Raw genomic sequence first — 27465 nt, forward strand, 5'->3', positions numbered from 1 at the left:
TTTTGCAGCGGTTTTCCAGCAGACGGCGGCGCTGTCGGGGAAGCGGCTTAGAGCCGATGGCTTCAAATTGCAATTTTTAGCTAAAATGCGCACGTCCAGTCCTGCTTCTTTTTTAAGTATCCATAAGAACGGTCGTTGCTAGAAACCCCAATTTGTTGGGAGATCATGTCATGACCCCTTTAATGTACAGGTTGCTTGTTCCTGCGTAAATGCGTTCGGTGTGGAATTCTTCTGTCTGAATGTATTGTTGGGCTCCTTGGTGAGCGGTATATGGTGTACGTGAGGCTGGAGATGACCCTGTGGGTTGTGAATGGCCTTTGGGGGGGGGGTGAGGAAAGCTGTCTGGACCACGTATACCTTCGTGCGTGTCCCACTGAGATGCATTGACGGATGAATATGTCAGCAGCGCATCCGTCAAACTCCCCATGAAAGAACACGCCTATATGATATCACAACAGCCATAGCCGTGTGTGCCATTCTGCCATTCATACTAAAGCTTTTTCCGCCTAAAAATTAAAAGGGTTGAAAGCAAGCGCTCGTTCTGTTTGTCGTCTCTCCGCTCCAGGCCTTTGTGTCAAAGTTATCGCTTCACTGCAAGAACCACACACAAGCATGATTGCTCTCTTATTATACCAAAAACAGGTTTCCTTGTGATACTTCATAAATATCATGGCTGCAACACAGCTGTGACAGTATGCATGAGGAGCACATACTATAGACATATAAAAAACTGCGCTTTCCGCAGTCCTGTTGCTACTCGCTCCACTGTCAGAGTTTGTGCTTCGTCTACAGACCATTCAGTAAACGCTGCTGCATTCTCGCGCGGCCTGAAATGAGTGATGTGCTCACCGTGCGCCCGTCTTCGGTGAGCTCTGCCATCCGAAGCTGCACTTGGAGCTACGTGGAGAACACGTCTAGCACCTCCAGGCATCCAACGCCGCGCTCGTGTACAGTCGTGACCTGCGCAGATTCGTTACGGGGGCTTCAAACAGCGGCCTCTTGGCAGCCCTGACGTCACACTTCTCCACAGCACATGGTTAGCCCGATGCGAGCTACGGCGAGCCCCTACTGCAGCTGCGTCAGCGCGTCTTCCCAGTAATGCAAGTGTGGATAGCATCGTCGCTTGTATACTATATGTTAGCATTTGAGAGAAAACGCTACTTCTGTTCGTCGTCTCTCTGCCCCAGGTACTCGTAGTTCTGTGAAAATTAGTTCTTCCATTGCAAAATCACACTGACAAGCATGATTGGTCCATTAATACACCGAAAATGGCTGCCTTCTGAAAGTTCATAAACATATGGTTACAACACAACTGGGACAGAATAGGGAGTGCATACAAAACGCATCCCAGAAAAAATGACAGGGTTTTAACTTCGTTAAACCTACTAGTGCGAAAGCTTTAGCTTTTGGCTATACCTGCTTGTCTTAGATCCAAATAGGCTAAGGTCAGATTTCGGGGTGGCCCGGGTCATATTTTGGAAATGACCCGATTCAAATTTGGAGGTCGCCGTCGTGGTTGGCCCGGTCAATTATGGTTGGACATCGATTGTGGTGCAAATCAGCCAAGGTTAAATTTCGGGGGTGGCCCGGCCCAAATTTGAGCTTACTATGTATTTTTATGCCTAGTTTGATTTAACATGGCGTCGCTGTTGCTAGGAAATGGTCCAAGAACGAACGTACGTTCGGTGCTGGCAAGCGTATGAGTTTCCGCACTAAAATTTCACTCTACGCAGTCCTGCTGTTACTCGCCCAACTGTCCGCGCTCGTGCTTCGTCTGCAGACCGCATAGCTAAGGGTGCGGCATTCTCGCGCGGGCTGAAATGAGTGAGTTGCTCACCGTGTGCCTGTCCTCGGCTACGGGGAGCTCTGCTGTCCGAAGCTGCGCTTGGAGAACACGTCCAGCACCTCCAGTCATCCAACGCCGCGCTCGCATACAGTCGAGACCTGCGCAAGTTCATTAGGGGGGCTTGAAACAGCAGCCTCTTGGCAGCCGTGACGTCACACTTTTTCACAGCACGCAGTCAGCCCGGTGCCAACTACGGCGCGCCCCTGCTGCAGCTGCATCGATGCGTCCTTCAAGTAGCGGAAGCACGGATAGCACAGTCACTTGGTGTACTATGTGATAGCTTGCGACTTCAATCTGCTGCATTGCAATCTGTAGTATGTAGATTTGTGACCAGCGATACAGGACGCAGGTGGTATTTGCTCGGGTAAAAATTGTTGCAATAGTTCATTAGAGTGTGGCACTGACGAGCTGTGGTAGCCTTTCGAAAGGATACCAATCTCTAGAGGGCATGGGTCCGTGCGGCGCAGCTATCTCGATCGATATGGACACACTGCTCGGACCATTTCGTCAACGTCGCTGCAGGACAAGTCTCGCACTGTTGAGGACCGTCGGAACATCATTGAAACGAGAGCACTTCAAACCTGATGCTGGGCCTTCCATGTTCTCAAGAAGATCCAAGCGACTAGTGGTACGCTTCAGAAGAATAGATGGAAAGAAGTGCATGTTATTTCATCCCTCAATGGGGTACAAGCGAAAGCGCTGTAAACAAGGGTTGATTCCTCTGCCGCGGGAAGCGCAGGGGACACTGCAGTGGCCGATGATTTATTAATGAACACGCCTCGGAACCCTTTCGATGGCCATCATACTTGGCCAGCAGCCTGCTTCCTTGATAGGAAATAGATTGGGTACCATGCTAATGCAACTAAATAGGACGACCATTGGTCAGGTGGCTTGGCAACTCTTTGGCCACCGTGCACGATCACATGTGTTCCATTCGCTGAATACGCAATATATCCCGGCTAAATACAAGTGTACGCTGTGAGGGCCTACTTTTGCGACAGTTTTGCGTCGGATGTAGTGCTTTAAATGCTCACGACGTGCATCCAACGATTGACGCCTCTCGCAGCGATTGTTTTTGGCCGGGTCACCACATCGAAAAAGCGTTGGCGTATTCTGCTCCTCGAGCTGCGAAAGGTAAGCCCCAAATTTATCTTAGTGTAAGCACGCCATGTGCAAATTCTATTTGTTTTAAGCTGGAGGACATGTTTGGAAGCGGCAGCCAGCTTATTTCTCCTGGGCTGGCGAAGTTTGCAATCGCCACTTTTCGGACTTCCGTGCGCATGTACTTTGATTCATGCTTCCTGCAAGAGCATGCAGTATGGTGACGCGCCAACACTTCTTTTTCCCCGTCCAACTACTTTTCATATTTATGTGCCAGATTTTTTTAAAGTCCTGTCTATTGGTCTTATCAGGAGCAAACTTCGCTGACAAGGTAACGCGTTATGATCTTATTCTTTGAGATGTAATTAAACATAAATTATTTTATCCCCCGTGCTATTGCATTTATGATGCAAGAACAGATATGCACCAATGAGCCATGTTATTAAAAATGAGTAAACGTAAGAATGCCCTCATTAGATTAATTGACAGATAAAGCAAACTGCGTGTTAGAACGACTAGACCAATGGCCCCTGAAAAACGCTTACAAATCAAATATTACAAAGACGAAAGTTGTGTTTTTCCGATCTAAAAACAAATTAGTTCACTCAAGCAAAACTGTATTTTTAAGGTTCTGTCCTTTAGAAGTAGCACCACCATTCAAAACAGTTGTGCTTAATCAAAATATTTCTTGGGGCGACTGTATATTGCACACGACTGCAAAATTATCCCAAATTCTTGGCCTTCTCTACCTTAATCAGTACATCCTCCCAAACAGTCCCTATTTAATTATCGCCTTAGTTGCTGTGGGCCGCCGCGGTGGCTCAGTGGTTGTGGTGCTCGGCTGCTGACCCGAAAGACGCGGGTTCGATCCCGGCCGCGGCGGCTAGAATTTCTTTGGAGGAGAAATTCTAGAGGCCCATGTACTGTGCGATGTCAGTGCACGTTGAAGAACCCCAGGTGGTCGAAATTTCCGGAGCCCTTCACTACGGCGTCTCTCATAGCCTGAGTCGCTTTGGGACGTTAAACCCCGATGAACCAAACGAAACCAGTTGCTGTGGTTTGGTCCAGGGGGCTACAACTGAGGCAACATATTGTTGCATTAGGTGGTGCGTGCATAAGGAAGGAAGAAGAAGAAGCTCTCGAGTTTTGTGAAGACGACGACGGTCGAGCAGTGTCGGCTGGTGCCTGCAGTAAACAGTGTCCGCTCTCTGCAGTCCCAAGCGGAACTACCCCGTAACATCTTGGTGGAGGTGCGGGGTGGTTCCGGGGTACAGAAGTACGCAAGTGGTCATGGTATTGGTGCCGTTCTCGCACAACGTCAGCTCGGCTCCCCTCGCGTCATCGCCTATGCCAGCCGACTCCTCTCTGCGGCCGAACAGAATTATTCCATCACTGAACGTGAGTGCTTAGCCCTAGTCTGGGCCATTACGAAGTTCCGCCCTTACTTGTATGGGCGGCCATTCACAGTAGTCACTGACCACCACGCCTTGTGTTGGCTTTCTACACTCAGACCCTACTGGCCGCCTTGGACGTTGGGCCTTGCGCGTTCAGGAGTACACTTTTTCAGTAGTTTATAAGTCTGGCCGATTGCCTGTCCCGTCATCCAGTCGACCCGCCAAGCCAACCTGAATGTGACAATGACGATTTCGTGCTCTCTATTTCTGACTTTTCCAACATTCGCCGTGAGCAACGCCAGGACCCTCTGCTTCCTTTTGACAGCCTGCTGCCTCCAGTCGCCACTGCCAGCTCATATGCCCGTGACGCCATAGCCCGAGCTGATGCTGCCCGCGTTGTTGCTCGCAACCGACTCACAGCCTCCCAGCACTCCCAGAAACGTCGCTATGATTCCTGTCATCGCAACACCCAGTATTCTTGCGGCTCTCTCGTGCTGCTTTGGACCCCAGCTCGCCGCGTTGGCCTCTCGGAAAAACTTTTGCCCCGTTATACAGGCCCCTACCGTATTTTGCGACAAGTGACTCCAGTGACATACGAAATTGCGCCCTTGCATCTCGCACGCCATACCTCCACACCTCGCACCGAGACGGTCCATGTTGCACGCCTCAAGCCGTACTACACGGACCCTGGTTTGGACGCTGGTGCGCACCGGGACGGTGCTTTTCAGCCGGCGGGGTAGTGTTACATTAGGCGGTGCATGCATAAGGAAGGAAGACGACGACGGTCGAGCAGTGTCGGCTGGTGCCTGCAGTAAACGCCTGTGGTCTTAAAGCCCTGTTTTCCGTGTCCGCTCTCTGCAGTCCCAAGCGGAACTACCCCGTAGCAATATAATGCAAAATAACTTTCTGCGTCTTCTTGAAAACGTCCCGTGGTCTCACCACACCTCTTCATTTCATTTTCATTTCATTTATTTATACTGTAAGCCCTGTTCACGGGCTATAAGAGGAGTGGATAATGAGGTATAAAAATAGCAATGACACAAACAAGAATTCCCTAAGTGATTGTGAGGTGACAACAAAGTTTGGTAGCTTATTCTATACCTTAGTGGTTCTTGGGAAAAAACTAAATTTAAAGCAATCATTTCGGTCAGTGGGCATTGGTGTGTACAAGCTGTGACGCTGGCGTGATATTTGTCCAGTTTTAATTTCAAGCTGCGATTAATAATCTGGAAAAGAAACTTGAGCCTCTCACATTTGGCTCTAAAATCGGGAGCTTCCAAATCAGCACGTTTACACAAAGACGTGGGGAGATTACATAAAACCGTTTCCATACCTTCAACACTAGCTAGATTGCAAAAACGAATTCAAACACTAGCTAGATTAAACAGAATTCCGACGTACGCAACAAGAAGAGGGGATCAATGAGAAATAAAAATCTATCGAACTACCTATGGTCTGCACCCGTTAGAAAACAGGCTGCCACGAATACTCTTTCAATTTCAAGAAGAAAATATTAATCTAGAGGACGCGTCATACAAATGTTTAGCGGAACTAGTTTTCTCGAACACATAACCTTTCTCGCTATTCGCCCGTGCTTTTTTTCTATTTTTTTCCCTTAAGACCACAGTTTTTGAAAGTTGCTATACTGTTTTGCATTTTCTGCTTTGCCACCCGTCCTTTGATCAAAAAGATGTCGATGGCTGGCTGCACTCTATGCTATATTGTAGTGTCTTCTGATGGTGTAAGTGTCACCTTGAAGCGCTATTTTATGCTCACTTTTGTTGCCTTTTTTTCTTCTTTACAAGAAGAAAAAAGAGAAACCCGGTATCTCTGATGACAAGGCCGTTCTACTAACTCTTTCCGGCCTGACTATTGATAAAAATTGCTCTGAAATGCATTTTAGAAACTTCTCTCGAGCTGATGATGTTTCCATTGTCGACATTCTTTCCTTCAATTTCGATAAATTTTGTAATAACAATGACAGTGTCGACACACTTTGGGACTGGTATACAGCTCTGATACATGAATGCATTGAATGCCACGTGCCGGTTATTGTTAAAAAGAGAGCAAAAAACCCATGGATTTCTCGGGCGACACTGCAGTTCAAAAGAAAATTGAAACGGATGAAAAAGAACAAAGCAAAGTGTCATTCTCCAGAATTGGAACAAAAAATCATTTTGCTTACTTCTCAACTAAAACAGAACACTGTCACTGACAAACAGCGTTACTTTAATGAATGTTTGCCCAACTTTATATCACAGTACCCCGAGAAATTCTGGCGTTTGGTCTCCCCAACCTCAAGGATCAATAATGAGTTTGAAATCAAAGGTGTTCTGGTCAATGATGCACAAACGATATCTAATGTATTCAATGAACACTTTAAGTCCGTATTTACTAATGACAATAATATCTTTCCAAAATTTGAAGCTTCCCTGCCGCCCCTGGATGACCTTGTAGTTAGTGAGCATGGCATTTTAAACATGTTACTTAACCTTGATATAAAGAAATCACCTGGACCAGAGAACATACCTAATGCCGTATTGAAAAGATATGCCCAGTGGACATCTAAATATTTGTTTGTTTTATTTGAAACCGCTTTTAGAGTGAAACCGCTTCATAAAAGTAGAGACAAGCGATTGATCAAGAACTACCGCCCTATTTCACTTACATCAACTGCTTGTAAACTACTTGAACACATAATTCACAATCACATATCAAACTTTCTCGAAGCTAATAATTTTTTTACTAAGTATCAGCATGGATTCAGGAAGGGTTACTCAACTTGTACACAGCTAGTCGAAACTATACATGATTTTGCCTCGTCAATTAACAATGGAACGCAGATTGATGCCGTATTTATGGACTTCTCGAAAGCTTTTGATAAGGTTACTCACGAAAAGTTACTTTATAAATTGGACACAGTACTTCAAAACGAACAATTAGTAAAATGGATTTCAGCCTATCTTTCAAACAGAGAACAATTCGTCGTTTTTAATGATCATTCTTCTGACAGGCTTACAGTTCACTCTGGCGTCCCTCAGGGCTCTGTTCTTGGTCCTCTGTTGTTTTTAATATATATTAATGATATTGTTGCTAACATTCCTGTAAAAATAAGACTTTACGCTGATGATTGTGTTATTTATACAGAAGTAAGAAATGTTTCCGATCAGCTATTACTTAATAATGCTTTGCAAACAGTGTTCGCATGGTGTGAAGCATGGCAAATGTCCATTAATTTTTAAAAAACTGTACTAATGAGAATCACCCACAAAAAGAAAGTCTTACCTTTCAATTATTGTATTAACAGCATGACACTGACAGAAGTAACAGAATATAAATATCTAGGGCTCTGGGTCACTAACACTCTTAGTTGGAATAAACATATTGACTTCATAACGTGTAACGCTTTTCATAAACTGTTTTTCTTGGGACGGGCATTGCGATTGTCTACCCCATCTGTACGCCTACTTGCTAACAAATGTATTGTTCTGCCTACCTTAGATTATGCTTCTATCATTTGGGACCCGTTCACGCAAACTAACATGTATAAATTAGAGAAGGTTCAAAAGAGGGCGGCACGATACATATATAACAATTACCGACGTACATCAGTAACACATCTCTTAATCCAAGCTGGCCTTCCGACAATATCGGAGCGAAATCGTTGTGCACGACTTAAATTTATGTATCAGTTAATGAAACGACACTACAGAACGGAACTCACCGATTTGCTTGTTTTTTCGTCCGGTTATGCGACGCGACAACGACACCAGCTAACTTTAACTCCTCATCGCGTTCGAAATAACTGCTTTAAATACTCATTCCTTCCACGAACTATTTCCGATTGGAATAACCTCACTAACACTGAAGTGCTGCAGCCGTCGCTGACGTTGTTCTTGCAACATATCACCTAGATTTTATTGCATTTGCTATTTCACTGTTCTGTTGTATATGTTTAATTGCTGCATTCCCAACGGTGCAGAAGAGCTTCAACTTGCCCTGTTACTTTTTGTTTACTTTTGCCTGCTTTGTTCAACTGCTTAATTTGTATCCCCACCCTGCTAAAATCCCAACTACGGGATTGCAGTATCAATAAATAAAATAAAGAACAGTCCTTCTCGACCTCCTGTACTAATGCCAAAATGTAAGGGGTCCAGGGTTTTGTCAAGATGTCAATGGTCCGCTTTTACCTCGGGCCCCAATCACCATGCACGACCTGATGGTCGAATAAAGATTATCTTTATTATTTACAGCTCTTGTGTTATACCAGTGCCACACGGGCGAATGTAATGGCATCGAGTACTTATTGTCATAAGTTTTAGTGCCATTTGCGCGGTGCCACACGCATAAATTTAATGGCATAAGCCTTACTGCCAATCATGACCTACTGAGTTCGCCACAACTCATCGCCCGATCAGGGCGTACTCTCGCCCCATTTCAAACGCAAAAAAGCATGCGAATTTGTTAGTAACAGCTTTCTAACCAGTAGCAAGTGGTTAACTGATGACTTTCAGTCAGATGAGGCATCTGCACTGCAGTTTTGATGACAAGGGCGCCGCAAACGACAAGAGAGAACTGTCTCTATTTTCTTGCGTACCAATGATATTGATGTACTTGATGCACTGGAGAGCTCGTTTTGTACATTTCAAGTTATGTGTTAATCAAATGAACATTCAATTGATGACCTGCGGTGCTCTTTCAAATGCCTTGTCTAAGAATGCGTGCAAAAGTTTGTTCCGGTTAAACGAAAAGTGCTGCGGAAACGCAATCCCTGGGCAACAAAATAAATCGTGCGGTTAGAACGTAAGCTAAAAAAAGCTAGAAAATAACACAAGCAACGCCCCACTATTTCCACGTGTAACAGGTTGCTTGGCCTCCGTGTATTATTAGCTGAAAAAAAAAACACAAAAGATTATTTCCCGAACATTTACGCTAAAAAACTATCTGATGCCTTCCCCGGGGAAGTTCTGGCAGCACTTATCGCCGAAAGCGAAAGTTGCACCCAAACTCTGTATCGGTGATACTCTTATCGCTGACAATTCAAATATCGAAGATGCGCTCAACCAGTACGTGGTCTGTTAGAAAAGTATCCGACTTTATTTTTATTTTTTTGCGATAGATATGAAACAAGCGCGCTTATATCAACCGACCTTGAACCTTCGTGTGCATGCACGAATTTTTTCCCGCCTGCCGATAGCATCAGTCGCTGGGACGCAGCGTTTGAGTGAGGCAGTGCGCAGTGCTCTCGTCGGTTTTTTATTGCAAGGAAAATGGCGGAGCGACAGGAGCAGCGCTACTGCATCAATTTTTGCCAGAAACTGGGTGACAGCTAAGTGGAAACCATTCGGAATATTCAGACGGGTTTCGGTGACGATGCTATGAGCTGCACACAGATTAAGCAGCGGTACAATTGGCTTAAAGACGGCCGCACATCGGTGGAGGGAGAGCCACGCTCCCGTCGGCCATCAACATGCCGAAACGAACAGGTCATTGCCGAAGTGAACGCTGTGGTGATGCGGGACCGTCGTGTGACTATCCGAGAAATTGCGGAAGAGGTGGACATCAGCAATTTTTCTGCATATTCCATTATCACCGAAGATTTGGCCATGGAGAGAGTTGCGGCGAAATTCGTGCCGAAGCTGCTCACGGTGGAGCAAAAGCAGCTTCTTGATGAAGTCTCACAGGACATGCTGAATTCCACAAACAGTGACCCCGGCTTCATCGACACCATAATCACTGGTTACGAGTCTTGGATGTACGGGTACGACCCGGAAACCAAATCCCAGTCGTCACAGTGGAAGCATTCCACGTCACCAAGACCAAAGAAGGCCCGCCAAGTGCGCAGCATTGTCAAAGTGATGCTGAGTGCTTTCTTTGACTATTTCTGTGCGGCACACGACAAGTACGCACCCTACAGGGTCAAACAATGACCAAAGAGTACTACAGGGATGTCCTCCGTCGCCTACATGGCGCTGTGCGGCGCAACAAACCGGAGTTGAGGTCAACAGAAAATTGATGCATCCATCACGACAATGCTCCTGCACATTCCACGCACTTGATTAAGACTTTTCTGGCGAAAAACCACACTCCTGTAGTTCAACAGACTCCTTACTCTCCTGATATGGCCCCCTGCGACTTCTGGCTGTTTCCCAAAATCAAAAGGCCATTGAAAGCAGCCCGAATTCAGACAAGAGAGGACACTATGGCTGCAACGACAGCTGAGCTAAACTCCATTCCGAAAGAAGCCTTTTCGGAATGCTTCCAACAATGGCAGCACCGCTGGGAGAAGTTTGTGGAGTCCCAAGGAGACTACTTTCAAGGTGACTAGGTTTCTAACGCTCCAGTTATGTCAGCTTTTTTTCTTCGGCCAAAGGTCGGATACTTTTCTAACAGACCTCGTATACTTCTGCTCGGTGTTTACGCATGATGACGATATCAGCTCACATTTCCCAGTCTATGAGCCCATTCTGCCAATTGGTGACGTCACGATTACTCAGGAAGGGGTGCTAGCGCTTTTACTCAACCAGACACGAAAAAGTGACCTGGAGCTGATGAAATTCTGAACGCATTTTTTTTCCGGTACGCCTAGTAGTGTTCAAAATATCCAACTTTAATATTCAAGAAGTCATCGTCAAGTGCGGAGCTCCCAACCGAATGGAAGTATGCAATGATCGTTCCCATACCAAAAACAGAAAATCCGTCCCTCCTCACGTCATACACGCCAATTTCTTTCCTTTGCACATGCGCTAAATTGCTCGAATGTATAATATTCAAACACCTCCTTATCTAAAATACAAAACTGGTGCTCAAAATGGCAGATGACTATTAATCTTTAAAAGACCGTTGCAATGAACGTTATACGCAAAAAGAACCCCTTAACATTTGCTTATAACATTAACAACCAGTGCTTATCTGTCGTTTCCAGCTACAAATACTTGGGAGTAATAATGTCATCAGATCTTAGGTGCAAATGAACATGTAACACACACCTACAATAAAGCAATGAGGAAACTTGGTTCTTTAAGGGGTGCGTTAGGGAACGCTTCGCCTGAAATTAAAATTTTGGCCTACAAAACATTTATCCGGCCCGTCCTAGAGCATGCCGCGATTGTCTGGGATCCACATACACAATCTAATATTACCAAACTTGAGAAAGTTCAAAGAAAATCAGCTAGGTTCATCTGTAACTCGTACAGCTGGCGCATGTTCCCATCGTTACTTCTATAAGCTGCAGAACTCGATAGTCTCACATTCAGACGTCACCGAGATAGGATGAGATTTTTTCTATTTACTCTATAATAACCAGTTGGGAATAGACACGAGTTTATAGATTCTGCCAGCTGACCGCCGCTCTATGCGCTCGTATCACACCAAAAAGGTCCTAGATTTTTCGTGCAAGACTAACGCATTAAAAAATTCATTTTTTTTGCGCACTATTTCCGATTGGAATGTGTTATCCGCCGACACGGTCGCCTACACAACGGTTTCGTCATTCCTCTGCGCACTTTCGCATAAATCCTAAGTGACATATGCCTCAAAATGACATTCATATTGTAAATAGTATTTTGTGTTTTTGTTATGATTTATCATTCAACGTCCTTTATCCTGTTTGCTGTTTCCGAATTTGTTGATTTGTATTGTCCACTGCTGCCTAAATAATAAGGCTGGCAGTAACTGTAAAATAAAAAAATTTTTACCAGCACTTCTGACAAATACTCTCGGCTTGTATGCTGACGCGCGAGGTTACGGCTACTTTTCGATTTGTCAAGCAAGAGTCGCGGTATTTTCTGCAAAGTAATTTTTACATTGCATTTGAAAAACATTTCCGAGATAACCTCGGGTAAAATTTTTGAATGCCTTGGTAGCGTTATCGTCATCGTGACTTTTGTAAAATGAGTGATTTAACAGTTCTTGAATTTAGGGTGCCTCACCATATTTGATATGTGCTGTAAATGCTAAGCAAAAAAAAAAAAAGAGATGCGTGTAGTCTTTGGCAGATTTACAAAAATGTGTAATTCTTTAGATGCCTGGCCCCAACAGTACTTTAACCTTTCTTTACAGAAGTCTTCTGCAGCAATGCTGTTAGCTGCTTACTGCTGCATTTCACACCATCCGGTCAAATGGTGATATTGGTGCTTTTTGAGAGCGTGATCTTCTAGAAGGGATTGTGTACATTTGAGATATTTGGCAAGTGGTGGCCCCAAACTGCTTCTGCACACTTAACAAATCTCCCAGAATGGTCCAGGGAGCTAGAAGCAGCTGCAGTTACTGAAAAAAAGGTGCTTGAAAAAAGCTAAAATATTCATTGACCAACATGACTGGCCTACAATCAACGAAACTGCTTGGATCGAACGTTATGTTAGAGTGAAGGCCTTATGATGGCCCAAGGCATTTCCAATGATTGTGCATGCTTTGACTTCCTTAGAATGGCCAATGTTTGGCTTGTCACCACATCTACGCACAAACTTTGATTGGTGTCCAGCATTTTGCCAATTATGGAAGCATTGGCCACTGATGATTTGCCTTGCTTGGGCCAATAAAATTCTGCTGCTTGAGTGAAACCGCAGTTTCCAGCGCGGTGCACACAGCTACCATTGCAACATTCCGAGCTGCTTTTCTTCTCTTTTATTGATTTTCTGACGGGGATCGTGTCTGAGGCAAAGTGTTCGAAGGACTGAAAGGGCAATAAATCGAACGTGCTTTGACTTGCTGCAATCTATACTTTCATTTTAGTGTCAGAGTTAGGTTTGGGGCTTACGGAATAAAGATTTTTTTTAATCTTTAGGGCTTTTTATATGCTTATATATCTTCCCTCTTTGTGCACAATCTTTCTGACGGTCATAGCTTCTGCAAGACGCTATGAACCCAGCAATGGAAGAAGCAACAGTGCCTGTATTCGTGTAATAGTGTTTCCCTCTTGGCATGCCCACAAATAAATAGAAGTATGCGCTGCATATTGTCGTTGTCTTGGTTAGTATACCAATACATTTCCCGCTGCCCAAGGCTGTGGGGCAGTAATACGTCAACTGTAAGTATTCAAGTTCCAGTATTTTCCGATTCAGACAGTACAGCTGTAACGGAGGGTGCTTTGTTATGCGCGCATAGCTCGTAGTGACGCTTTGAACTTTCAGTTCCTCTTTGTAGCAGGGAGCGTCTTTTTCTGTGAGCATGTCTCCGAACCTAGCACCATCCTGACACCTGATGATGAAATAAAATTCATTGGTTAATAGACTGCAAACAACCGAAATTGAAAAATGAGAAAAGAATTTCCTACTGCTGGCTGGAGACTAAGAAAGAAACTTCACTAGCGTTTACGTTGAAAAGCGTTTGTAATTTATCTAAGGCGGCCATGTTCAGGAAACCAAGAGAAAATCCCATTCACAGAATTCCTCATCAACGCATGTCGCGCTTAGCAATGACAGAGCGCCTGTTACGCATAAAACGTAGCATATTTTGCATTACGTCCGTGGACACCAGCTGGCTGGTTTCTGACTCCGTGCACTGAATACGTTGCTTGTGCTTTCTACGTGACGTAGGAGTCCTATTTATATTCCTTTTCGTCACGATTTACACACCCGCGGTTGTTCTCTGTGCGAACGGAGCGACAAACAAATGCAATGCCATCAGTGCCGAAACTTGCTCTCAATTCCTCAAAACAAATTTTAGCGCCCGGTGAGTTCTTTTAATGCGTTATGCACGCTTCAGCAGTTTTCGTCCAGCATGCCTACGTGGACGTACCTGTTCGGAATCTAGGGTTTCTTTCTTTTTTTCAGAAACTCATAGCGTCAAAGGCATTATAGTGGGAAAAGAGGAAACAAAAAATATTTAAGAATGAACCTTCACAAGAGTGACAAGAAAGCATTAGTTCATGTAACCCACAACGCATCTTGAATGCCCCTTTGCCATACAAGATTATATGCTTTCTGTAACATTGAAAGCTATCTGAGAATACTTAATCAGCAACTTCACTACCTAACCATTATCCCGTGGCCAGATTAACGGACGGCTTAACCCTATCAACCAGTGCACCAAATTCATAAAACTTTTTTTTAATGCCTTGGAAGTTAATTTCGAGAAAAGAAGTTACCGCTTCATTATTCTGACTGCGCCGTGACCGGTGCGACCTCGCTTTTATTACCGCCGCACACGTACTTCTTGCCGTTTATGAAGCATCGCACCGTTTAAGAAATCCGGTTCCCGCCTTTTTTTTTTTTTTGAATTCTCCCTCGTACGGTGGGTGGAGTCGACCAACGCGTGGAGCGCCTTTCACCCAGTCCCGTGGATGCTTTGCTTTCGCTTTATTTTGTTTTTTAGGTTTTTTCATTCGCAGATAATACAGCCGCAAAATAAGCCCGAAGAAATAAAAATACGCGCGGACTATTTCCTACTACGGACTCCTACGTATTACTCCGCCGATGGCAGAGCGGCAAGCCGCCACGCATGCCACGGGACTGGGTGAAAGGCGCTCCCCGTGTTGGTCGACTCCGGCCACCGTACGAGGGAGAATTCAAAAAAAAAGGCGGGAGCCATACGTTAATTCGATTTAATTAGGGAAATCGGCCACACAGGGCAATAAATCGCAGTTTCTAAGAAAACTCGGAACGTGTAGATCGAGTTCCCGCGGCAAAAAGACAAGTTCAGATTCCTCTTCAGTGCACCTTTAAGTAAATCCGCATGCTCATTAACTCGCCGCCCCTGGTGTCAAAGAACACCCATGTTTCGTTTTCTGCTCCATTGTCAAGCAGACGCCACCAGAGTTTAAACATTTCTCCAGTTTACGCGCGGACTGACACACATTATTACTGCATTATTACAGCTTCTTCCCACGTAGCATCGAGTGCTGGAACTCCGGGCCCGGTGAAATTCGTTCATTTCCATTTCCGCAATTTTCGGCTGCCATTTAACATCACTGACACCCTGTTTTGTTCATTTCATATTGTATCTTGTTTGTACTTTTTATGTTTGCACGCTTGTATGTATGAATATATATATACCGCGTGTTCCGTATTTATCTGTCCCTGTTACGAAAAATTCCGGTGCACAATCTACTGAACTATATGGGCTCAAAACGGCGACTACAAGGTACCTTATGATAGTCTTCGTCTTTCGATAAGTAATTTAACATCTAAAATTGCCTGCATTTTCAGGAATCGGCGAAAAACTGCATTCAGCTGCGGCAGAACTTTTCGTCCAGGCGAGCAAAGAAGTCAGTGTGACAGACCGCGCCATCTGGCGAGCGGTGTTAATTTCAAGGAGCAGACGACACGCACTTCCGAAGAAACCGCGCGAGGCCCCGCCCCAAGCCGTGACATCGGTTGCCTCACCATTCGCCAGATGGCGGAGCCTGTCAAAGTGGCTTCTTTGCTCGCCTGGACGGAAAGTTCTGCCGCAGCCGAATGCAGTTTTTCGCCTATTCCTGAAAATGCAGGGAAGTTTAGATGTTAAATTACATATCCAAAGACGAAGACTATCATAAGCTACCTTGTAGTCGGCGTTTGAGCCCATATAGTCCAGTAGTTTGCGCAGGAGAATTTTTTCTAACACAGACACATAAATACGGAACAGGCGGTATATACGCTCCATGTACTCCATATCCCCATTCCTGCTTTAGACCTCGCGCAGCTGCAGTGTGTACGAATAAATAAATAACCATTTCTTTTGTTTTAGTGAGCAACCTGAAGTGAAACGCTTGCCCTTTTCTCTGTTCTCAAATGACTTTATTGTGTGTTCTTGGTGCATTTGTTTTTTTTCTTCTTTTCCTTTTACATTTTTAATTTCCTATTATGTTTCTGAACAGGCAAAAAAGATTTGCCGCCTGCTGCCGGGTTGTGCCCAAAAAGTCACTGATGTCTTTGGCATGCCCGGAAATGTGTACTGTACCACCTGATGAAAAATAAATTATTATTATTATTATTATTATTATTATTATTATTATTATTATTATTATTATTATTATTATTATTATTATTACTGATGTCATGAGGGAGCGATGCCTGGAGCTTGGCGTAATAGAACAGTCAAGCACTGACGAACAGATGACCCTTTTCACTGCAAAAGTCCCCGCAAAGCAAGTCATTAAGTCGAGGCCATAGCGTGTTCAAGTGAAATTTTTGTTCGGTGTAGTCCTGATGGAATCGCCCGCGACTTCTAAATCTTTAAAGGCAATCTATAAACGTTCAGGTGTCCACCGAGATGACAGAGAATGACTGCGTCATTAATTAGCGACCTACAGGCCATGACTACGCTTGGGCTTCCCTGTGGTTAAGCGATGTAATGCTACTGATGATTTACTTGGGCAACCTCTGACGTCATCAAACGGATGACGGGTGCCCACAGAGATATGCGAGACAGTTACTAGGTAATTTTCTTTCCTCAAATTCATTTCCTTCATTACGGCCCCTATTTCTGTTTCTTCATTCACTTCCACTCCCTCCCTTCCTCTATACAAACAGATGACGGGTCTCCACCGCGAGATATGCGAGATAGATACTGCGTATTTCCTTTCTTCAAATGAAGGGCTCCGGAAATTTTGACCAACTGCGGTTAAAGAACCCCAGGCCTGCCCCAAAAGTCTATAAGAGAGGAGAAGACACGAAAGTTGTGAAAGAAATAAGATAGGAAAGTGAAAGATGGAGGGAATGACAGGAAAAGCCGACTGCCGATTTCTCCCGGTCGGGTCAGGCAGGAGTCGCCGAGAGTCATAGAATGTACAAACAGTCGGCATCGGCTCAACGACCAGGATACCCTTTTCCCCGGCTGAGCCACGCACGGCTAAGCGCGGGTGCACGGGCCCGTGGTGACGCACTGCTCACTATCATCCCCTCGCGGGAATGTCCCTATGGATATTCGAGAACCCGTGGTGTCGCCACTCACCAACACCTGCATGCTGCAGAGGCCCCTGCGGGGGTGCTGCGAAACATGATATTGCCTACTTTAGAGTAAGTAACTCCGATTCACTGTTTATTAAACAACCTCTGGTACCTCCCTGTTTTGGCAATAGCACATTTGCGGAATTCTACGCTGTAGCGGGAGTTTTCCCATCGAAACGGCCTGCCATCGCACTGCGTTCAGTGCAGCCGAACGGGAGAGTAGGACACAACATGTCGCCGTCGGCAGCGGTGTCCTCACCCTGAAAGCGGAAGCGCGGCCATCGAGGCACCCCAAGTGCGAGCAACGTTCCCAGAATCCTCTAGATTATTCATTAACATATTTTGATCCAACACATTCAGAAGCCCGTGCCTTCGCATTATGCTGTTAGATATTTTGCGTACGGTATTCATGTATGCAGCAGACAACAGAATATGAAGAGGTGCTCGTTATTCGGAGCACCTCTTTCGGAGGTTGTGGGTTCGGATCCCACTGGCGGCATGTGGTTGTTTCTTCTTCTGCTTTCATCAATTCCCCATTGACAAAAACTACAGAAAAGGCATCCTCCATGATACTTTATTTCGGAGGCTGTTGGCTCCCGTCATGTTTTCATGCATCGTTTCATGTGTACGGTTTCGTGTATTAGTGTTGTTGTTGAAGGAATGTAACCTTGACCTGCGTAAGTGCAACCCTGTGCGGTATCGGATTGCATTGTAATCGGTATGCCACTTACTAATCGTTATTTTGAAACGCGACCAAAGGGTCCCTTCAGAAAGTGTTCGTAAACATCACTTAATGCATTATATTTCAAAATGCATACAGCACACTTCCCCACTAACAACCGACTTTGTATTTGTGCTCGCTTCTTTTAACAAATCCACGGGAAGATTGTGAAGACGTTTTGGGAATTAGCGGACGTCCGCTCTCCCTGCGTAACCGATAGTTGCGAGCTCTCCCTTCCCACTTTGGAAAGTGCCCCCAGCGTGGCCTCGACAATACTGCCTCATTCCCGTCAGTGCCCACTTCAATGCACATACCATCCAGACAAGCGGGGTCCCGTCCTCATCAGGGTCCAAGGTAACGTGAAAATTATCAACCTTAACATTAACCCTTAAAGGTGCACTGATGAGAATTCTGAACTTGTCTTTTTGCCAAGGGAACTCGATCTACACGTTCCTAGCATTCTTAGAAACTACAACTTATTGCCCTGTATGGCCGATTTCCCGAATTAAATCGAATTAACATCCGGCTCCCGCCCTTTTTTTGAATTCTCCCTCGTACGATGGGCGGAGTCGACCAACGCGTGAAGTTCCTTTCAGCCAGCTCCATGGAGGCTTTGCTTGCGCTTTATTTTGTTTTTTTTTAGGTTTCCATGAATAAATAGTTTCATTCGCAGATAATATAGCCGCAAAATAAGCCCGCAGAAATAAAGATACGCGCGGACTATTCGTATTACTCCGCCGATGGCAGAGCGGCAAGCCACCACGGGACTGGGTGAAAGGCACTCCGCGCGTTGGTCGACTCCGCCCACCGTACGAGGGAGAATTCAAAAAAAAAAAAGGGCGGGAGCCGGACGTTAATTCGATTTAATTAGGGAAATCGGCCATACAAGGCAATAAGTCGCAGTTTCTAAGAATGCTAGGAACGTGTAGATCGAGTTCCCGCGGCAAAAAGACAAGTTCAGATTCCTCTTCAGTGCACCTTTAAGTCGGAATCGCGTGAAGGCCACGGCCGCAAGATTGATGAACGCTTCCTTGTTGGCGAGGTAATGAACGTTAAATTTTTTCACTGCGTTCTTTGAAAAAAAAAAGTGTATAAGAGTAGACGAGCCATGTGAATCAGCCCGGAATGCAGAAATGAAAAGGTAATGAAAGAGCGCTCCGACTTCCTGTGCTGTAGCGGTTGCACGAACGTTCAGGGCCGCTAGAAATCACTACAGCGCCGGGCAGCATCGCCCTGGCCACGTGTTCACTCTCGGAAAGCGCCGTGGCGCGGCGGCCGCAAGACATGGACGCAGCAGGCAGAATGAAAGCCGCACTATGTGTTCACTGTTATCACTAAGAGCCTGACAGTGAGGGGCATCATTTTCCCGCCCTCTATCCTCGGTGCCAGCCAGCGGCGGTATGCGCCGGAGCTGCTCGCGGCCCATTCAGAGCGGCCTGAAGCATCCTGAAGTCCGTTCACTTAAACTGCATGCGAACCGCATATCTCACAGCGCGGTTATGGTGTACACCGAGATCTGAGACCATTACTGCGCCATTTCCTTTCCTGAAAAGCGAACCAACCAAGCGCATGCCACTTCATGGTCGTGGCACCAAAAGCACGCGCCGAACACAATGTTGTATGCAGTCTGGCGCTAACCGAAGATGATTGCTCGAGGCCTAATCTACTCTAAATAAAGTGCCCTAACGCGGTTCAATATAGCAGCAAGACTGAACAATATGCAGGAGCTTAGCTAGCCGCTTAGCTAGACGATCACCCCACTGTCCGCACTATCTTGCAACGCCATTTTCATGGAAGAGTAAGTGAACATCAAAGCAGTAGAAATTAATTGGTGCAGTTTGGCCTAAGCGACAGGGAACCCTCATGTTTCGTTACACTGTACAGCCGTCGTCGACGAATACACAGCAGGAAAGGTGCGCTTCTAAGCCGAGTATATAGTAGACCCCCTGTCACTCCAGGAAGTCCTGAAATTCGAGTAGATGAAGGCGAGATTTCCTTTTGCACAAGAGAGATTTGGATCCAGCAATCCATACTGCATTGCTGGGAAGCAAACCTGGCGGGGTGTGTATTTTTGACAAAGGCTCTACACCTTCGCCAACAGTCCCGAACAAAGCGAAATCGCCTGCGAAGAACTGCGATACCTTGCCAGCCTTCTGGTTACTTCTGGCGGGCGCATGAAAGGCGTAACGGAATGACAACGCAAAGGTCGCACGTTGGCAGCGATGAACAGGAATACCGAGGGAGAAGATAAACGCCACAAGGCTTCTCTCTAATCTAATGATTCCCAATAGCGTTGGCAGTCCATCGCGTCTACGATAACATACATGAATGCAGCTGTGCTTCTTGAAGTGACCGAACTCAAAAGGGATAAAACAAATACGACCTCAAAAATATTTTCTCACGATACCATTCAATGCCACCTGGTGCGACATAGGATACGGTCACGTACGCCAATGCCGAACTGGTGGAAATTTCACGCCAGAGGGTTAACTGGGACAACGTAGCGAAGGCCCTCTGCGTATGCACACTAATTATTGGATGATAAATGCGGTGCGTGCTCAGGAGCGTGACCTTAGAATGATATACATTAGACTTAGGCTGGCAGTAACATCAGTGCGCTGAAGTCTCGGCGAAACAAGGGCCCTGCTTGTCAACATATGAGTGCAAGTGTGAGCGATATGGAAGAGGGTGCAACCGAACACATGCAGATGCGACCCGATCGCGCGCCAATGGTTGAACTAAAAATTGAAGGCTTCTTCGATGTGGATGAAAATGGCTTTAGAGAACACTATCTTTTCTCCCTTCACCTCAGTATCGGATAACAAAACGACTACTTCGTACGGTTAAAGCCTGTTTCACAAGCAAGCGACAGCGCTTGCAATTTATGCCCCCCCCCCCCTTCCCTTCCAGCGGAAAAACGTGTTTCGAGCGGCCGCGACAGATACATGCAGCGGCCAATGTGACGATGTTCGAAAAAGTACGAAAGTTTTCGCCCCGTCGCGCCACTCATTCGTTTGCATGTGGAACATCCTTAACCCCCCCCCCCCCCCCCCCCCCCCGGGTTAATCACCGGCAAGAAGAGTGCTTCTAAACTCAAAACCTGCAGTACTCGCTGAGTGAAGAACTACGGCGCTTACTTCCACCCCTGCTTTCTAGAAGAGGCTACCGCGTCAAGGACTGACTTTCACTTCCACATCAGCCCAAGCACGCGACCACCCTCAGCGACACATGACTATCTGTCACTTGCTTTCACCTGTGCTTCCGCGATTGGGGCAAGAAATCTCTTGGGGTAAACATAGGTCGTTACGGGTTCTTCGCATGGGCACTCAAAGCATTCTCGATTGTTGCCAGACTCGCGTATTCAGCAATGCCAATTACAGAACTGACCAAACGCCATCGCACTTACCGCTCTTGCTGCTGAGGCTGAAGCTTTGGGGAAGGCTTAGTTCATGCAAGCCGATCGTGTTCACACATTGAAGATATCACGCCAACAACACCGCACTTCGAAGACAAACCGGCACTGGCACGTTGGCAGGAGTTATATCTTCCGTCGCAAAAGAGAAGATCCACCATGAACAGCTCACACGAACACAGCATTGTCAGGCAGCGGTACTAGCTGGAGCTTCGGAATTTGTGAAGCCATAACTTGACAGAAATGTCAGAAACAGGGCTTCAGCTGGGGTCACATTACGACGAGGGAGGCATAAAGGGCTCATTAGTCCAATTAATTAATGCCAGTTTCGAACTACGTCACGAGTAATTAACGAAATGGCATTCGAACACCGCTGTAACGGCGAACCGCCGCGTTTTCTCGGCCAGGTAGGATTATGCCTATAGTCTCGCTAATTCTCGTCCGCCGGGCGGGAACGAGCGGGAGGCCTGATTGATAGCAGAGTTGATAGCGCGTGCTTCAGCTGAGGCCGTAGCGACTATTTTGTTTTTGTGTTTTTAGGTGTTAGACCACAGTGTTTTATCTCGGTTTTAAGCTCACGTTCAGTCGCGCTCTACTGCTTTGCTTTTTAGCAGACAGGAGCATGCCAGTGCCACGTCATCTTTTCGCCGCGATTCGAAAGACGGCAACAGAGTATGCTTGGCTGTCGCCGAAACTGCTAGTCCGCTTGACTGGGGATTCCGTAGCGTTACCATACTATCACGAGAATATTGCAGGACGGTTGAAAAATATCCATTCCGACCGACTAATTACCTTTGGCACACCTGTAGCGGTAGGACTACTATTTTCTAGAGTGAAGATCACTTTCCTAAAACAGTGTAACAAAGGTTAGGGGTACGAAGGGGCCAGCCATGTTCATATATTTTCCCACTCTTCTTGCAGAAATGAATTGCGGCGGAGCATTTGAATATGCTAACCTCAAGAAAGAGAGAGAAAGAACATTACTGCCAGCCGCACCAAACTTTGAGTAAAGCGTGTGTAGACACGTGCGTGAGGGCCGCACTTTTTTTTTTCGAGATTTTGACCGGGTGCTGTCCTTACACGAAGAAAAAATTTTTCCTCTCACTTTTTCCGAGTAGAGTGGAGCCCAGATTATGCGCTTTCGTATCCTATTTGTGAGGCCACCCATGTTTTAAAACGATTTAGCGTGGGTCTGGGGTACGCTTTATACGGAGAAGGCCCATTGAAATTATGGATTATACGCGACGTCCAGCGAGAACTGCTTCCAATAAATTAACCAGACTGGTAGATACCTTTATTGCCAGAAGTCGCGTCACCTCAAGTTATTCTCAGTTCGAATTAAAGCGAAGGCATATGCGTGTAGTTGTGGGATTTGGTGTCGAGCTGTAATCGGGGTTTGGCTGATGGTTCGAAACGGAGCCACGGCCGTCGGTGAGTGGCGGCTCTTACCTGCTGGCCCGGTTTTCCGCTCGCTGATGAAGGAACTCAGGAAGTATGGCACCTTCATTATCTTATGAGGTTAGGCGAGTGCATTGTTTGTAGCACGGAAGTGCTGAACGAGGAAAACTATACACACTGTCAGCGCTGTATGCCTACTTTCTTTCTTTCATTTGCCCGGGCGCCAGGTTGGGGGGAACAGCATTTACACGCGCAGCCCAAACACGGCTGTATACGGTATTCCGCGCAATAGCCACCAAGCTGTCAACTTATAATCGTCGTCTCTTGTTATCGTCAACTTATAATCGTCGTCTCTTGTTCTGCATAATGCATACAGAGGCGACAATACTGCATGTGCACACAGAGCGCATTCCTGCTTTCCACTCAGTTTGCTGGGCGGATAGCGCGTGTAATCCCAAATATCGCATTAGCGTGAATTAAGCGCCCCGAGATTCTAAGTAAGCAGCCTCCAAATGCAAAATTACATTAGGAGAGAGATGGGGAAGAAAACTCGCACGACGGTTATTGTACTTAGCAATGCGAAATTCAGCGACAGCTGTTAAGGCATTTATATTTTACGATATGTTGAGATAGAGAATACTAGAGTGACTTTATATATCTGCATTGTTCTAGAGCGCTCTTTGCAGTTTTCTACACATACTCCCATTTCGACTAGCTGTCCTTCTCCAGTCCGCCTCTCTAAAGACGCGCGGCGTCACCGATGACCCTCTCCTCAGGCGGTGCGTTTAGCCTTAGCAGCTGCCGCGGATGCACCACGCTACAATCCTCCCATCTCGCCACGTCCTCCTTCTTCCACGGTAGCCACCTCCCGGTTACGTCCTCCTACGCCGTCGTCAAACACTTCTCCTTCCAGGGAACTAAATTACGCCCTCCGCGTGGCTGCCATGGCAACCAACCATCGATTGCACCTTACGTTCTCGCCACACCTTAATCCTTCCACAGAAGAATGGACCGCGCTACATTCATCCCCTTTCGCCATACTATCTCCTTCCACGGTGACCATCCTCCTCCTTCTTGCAGAGTAACTGCCTTCCAAGCGGTTCCCGTGGCAACCACTCTCGGCTTGTGCCTTACGCCCACGCTTTTCCTTCCAAGGTTTTCATTCATCTTCGCCGCTCAAATGGCACGAGAGTTCCCAACCTACGTTAACGGAATGCGGCCACTGTGCATTCGATATGTGAAAGTATACGGAGTTTCGCACTCATTGCTTTCATCGAGCTGCCGGCAGTAACTGATTGTATTGCGTGTAATGCAAATGGGTGTGCACCAGAGTAAGTTGGAAAGGATTGCTGCGGGAAGAAAAAGTTCACGAAAGTACTGGTAACTGACGCAAACCACAGAAAATGAGCCTGAAAGATATCGAGTGCAGCGCATGGATGGCTGACATTTGCTGAGTGAGCTTGAAACCTTGTTCGTTTTTGTTGCGAAACCAACACTACGTGAGCCGCCGAGCCATTTCGCGGAGCTGAGGCTAGGCCATACTGCCTGCGCATGCGCGAGGAGCAGTGACGTCACACGGCGCAAAGCTGGTGCGCCACCGCCGTCGCTGCGCGGGCGACTCGGACGTGCCGCCGCCGTGCTCTCCAGTTGAGCATGCGCAGTAGCGGCGCGTAGCTAGCGTGTCGGGGCCGCCACCGCTGCCGCGCGCTCTCCATCGCTTCTCTCTCTCTCCTCGTTGCTTTCGCAATCCTCCAGGTTTAACAAGAGCTAAACCACTGCCATTTTTTTTTTTTCACTGGCGAAGCGCGCGTGGAATCTTTTCTATCTCTGTAGTTTCTTCAGGCATAGTCGGCGCTAGCGCGAGGTAGAAGCCGGCTTTCCTTCGAGCGCCCGGGACAGATTCGCCGGGAGAGCGCGTGCCGAAGGTCAGTCTCCACTGTGCATCGATGCAAGCGCCCCCGCACAGGCGCTGCGAACGAAGTAATAACGCGAACGCCGCACAACCAGCGCCACTCAGACTTACTCGCCCACCCAAGAGCGAGCAAGCCTTTCACCCTCACGCTCCATACCCTCGCGCCAAGTGCGCGTGGGAGACGGGCGCCACCATCGGCCTCGAAGCCGCCCCGCGGCGGTGCGCAGTGGGCTGCATAATTTTGACAAATACTGTATGTATGTTGTCCACGAAGACGTTTATGAAGAACTCTTCGGCAGGAAGGGACGCCACTGCTTTGCGACATTCCCTGCGAAACGGTGGTGGGCTGAAGCCTCGGGGCGAGAAATCGCCATCTTCCAGAACGGCGTGGGCCGTGTGCAGCCGAGGCCTGAGCGAAAAAGTGGAGCCGACGAGGACACCAACGACGAAGCCGGATTTTCTACAAAACGGGAGCCTTAGCGCTAAAAGTAAATGGAGATCACCAACATCCGCCGGTGGGTGGGTGGTCAGAAAAACCTTCACCCACCAGAAGCTCACGCAGAAGCGGAACAAAAACGGAGGCGAAATCAAGTTCAAAGTCGCAATGAGATGCGGTGATGCAAAAGCGAAATGTACAACCAATACTGCGAACGCCCATCTTCGGCGTCACATCGTATGATCGCCCGCGAGTTTTAAAATGCTTCGCTGGTAAAAAAAAAGTCGGCTATTTCGGGATCGAATCGTGAAATCACCTGACCGGAACATTACCATTGGCTCGAAGGAGGTGACGTCACAAGACCGGAGCATTCGCATTTGCTGGAGGGAAGTGACACCAGATGGGAACATTCCCATTGGCTGGAGTGAAGTGACGTCACAAGACAGGATCATTCCCATTGGCTGTAGGTAAGTGAACTCGTCAGAATGGAGCATTTCCATTGGCTAGAGGGAACTGACGTGACAAGACGGGAGAATTTCCACAGACATTGGAGAGGCCTTTGCCCTGTAGTAGGCGTAGTCAGGCTGATGATGACGATTTCCACTGGCTGCAAGGAAGTGACTTCACAAGACCAGAGCGTTTTCATTGGCTGGAGGGAACTGACTCCACCAGACTGGAACATTTCTATTGGACAGAAGTGACGTCCCCAATCAGAAGTCACGTCACTTCCAGTAAACACATCAAAAGCTTTTAATGCTATCACACTACAAACAATGTAAATAGTTTAATAATAATATGTAAATTTCACCGTGCTGCGTCATCGCATCCGGCGGTGACGCAGTACTCGGCGACTTGATACGGAATGACGCCGTCAGAAAAATCACATTACACGAAAAGCCGACACATGAAGATTATCCGCGATGGTCTTAATTTACCTTACCGTCACAGCACCAGCTGGAGCACTCCTTTTATCATATCAAATCGTGCATCGTGGCCTGCAAGTTATCTGGGTGCTGTGCAGTGCCACGTGCTTTCCTCTTGCCCTCTGTGTGCACTAACCCCTTCCCACTTTCGGGTATAAATAACACCGAACAATAAATCAGGGGGCTCACTGTTTCTTGGCAACCTGGCTGTTCATTCTTGTCGTCCCACCCAAGGACGATACACTCCTCTCACGAGTACGCGGCCACTGTCTTTACGGCTCAGAGCAGAGGTTGCGAGGAGGGTGGCGTGTATTTTGTCATTAATGAAATACAGGAACGTGAGCACCACGACCCTGAGAGGGTGCGACAATCAATCCAATCCAAGACGAAGAGGCGCCGCGGTTGTTTGGCAGGCAGTATGTCAAGCTTCCAGAATCTGAGCGAAGTTGAAAAGAATATTGCCAAGGATGAACGAACAAAACTTTGACCCATATGAGTCAACTCCACGGTGGAAGATATTCTTCCACTGTGGTCAACTCCGAATAAACGCGGTCACGACTCTCGTAGCGACGATCCCGACGATTTCCGCCGCGTGGCGACAAACATGGCGGCGCCCTCCGAAGCTGGACCCCTCGCTTCGGGCTGAATTCTCGTTGTTGCTGCCTTTTTCGGTGCGTTCACTGGCCATAAATGGGGCACCAGTCGTCCGCTTCGTCTCACCTCGCCTATAAGAAAACGTCTAAGTGCTAAATCTGCTTCATTTTTTTTTTTCAAAATTAGAGACGATTGTGCCGCTTCTAGGCTTAACAGCAGAGTCGGTTTGTTTACAGCAAAGGTTCCCGTCCTGGCAACCAGATGGCGCCACTATAGGACGAGTTTATTTTTGCACGTCTGCTAGCATACACTGAACTAAAAGTGGGAATGCACCTGCGTTTAGCGTACGTATAACTATAAATATTCATGTGATTTACAGAAAGCGAGCAGTACGCCTTCTACAGCTTACTAGAACAAAACTTACGTTTCTGTGACATTGGGGCATACTAACGGTACGTATAGTCGGATACAACTTAAGTCTGCAGTGAAGCTCCGCCCACATTCAGCCTCCGCGCACAGAATTCCTCCACGACGAAAAAGTAGTCCGCTGCTGAAACGTTTCTTGTTGCCGAAAGAAGAAGCTTAGCACAAGAAAAATATTATGAGCTCTAGAATTTTGATACGGGAATTGTTTGATACAGTCAAACATTAAAAAGTTGATTTCGTTTACTGTTGCGATTGGCCAGCGGAGTAATACAAAACGCCGCGGACCGCAGCCCAGTGTTAGCAACTGCTGTTTTTTTAAGTTGTATCCTACTATAGTATATATTCACTTATGCTTCTACAAAAAAAGTCTATAGTAGGATACAACTTAAAAAAACAGCAGTTGCTAACACTGGGCTGCGGTCCGCGGCGTTTT

The 27465-nt window shown here is 46.7% G+C and overlaps 1 long non-coding RNA gene across 1 annotated transcript in view; it reads right to left on the minus strand.

Annotated features, from left to right (window-relative positions):
* LOC149365760 (uncharacterized) overlaps positions 1-22094 on the minus strand; it is a 34408-nt gene extending 12314 nt beyond the window's left edge. The window contains exons 1-3 of the long non-coding RNA XR_016282953.1: positions 21338-22094; positions 1838-1944; positions 850-960 (exon numbers count right to left, since the gene is read on the minus strand). This is a non-coding gene — a long non-coding RNA (uncharacterized LOC149365760). The remainder of the gene's footprint in view (positions 1-849; positions 961-1837; positions 1945-21337) is intronic.
* Between the last annotated feature and the right edge of the window lie 5371 nt (positions 22095-27465).

This window comes from Amblyomma mixtum, chromosome 1 (genome assembly GCF_055824585.1).
Source record: "Amblyomma mixtum isolate Tamu chromosome 1, ASM5582458v1, whole genome shotgun sequence".
Lineage (NCBI taxonomy): Eukaryota > Metazoa > Arthropoda > Arachnida > Ixodida > Ixodidae > Amblyomma > Amblyomma mixtum.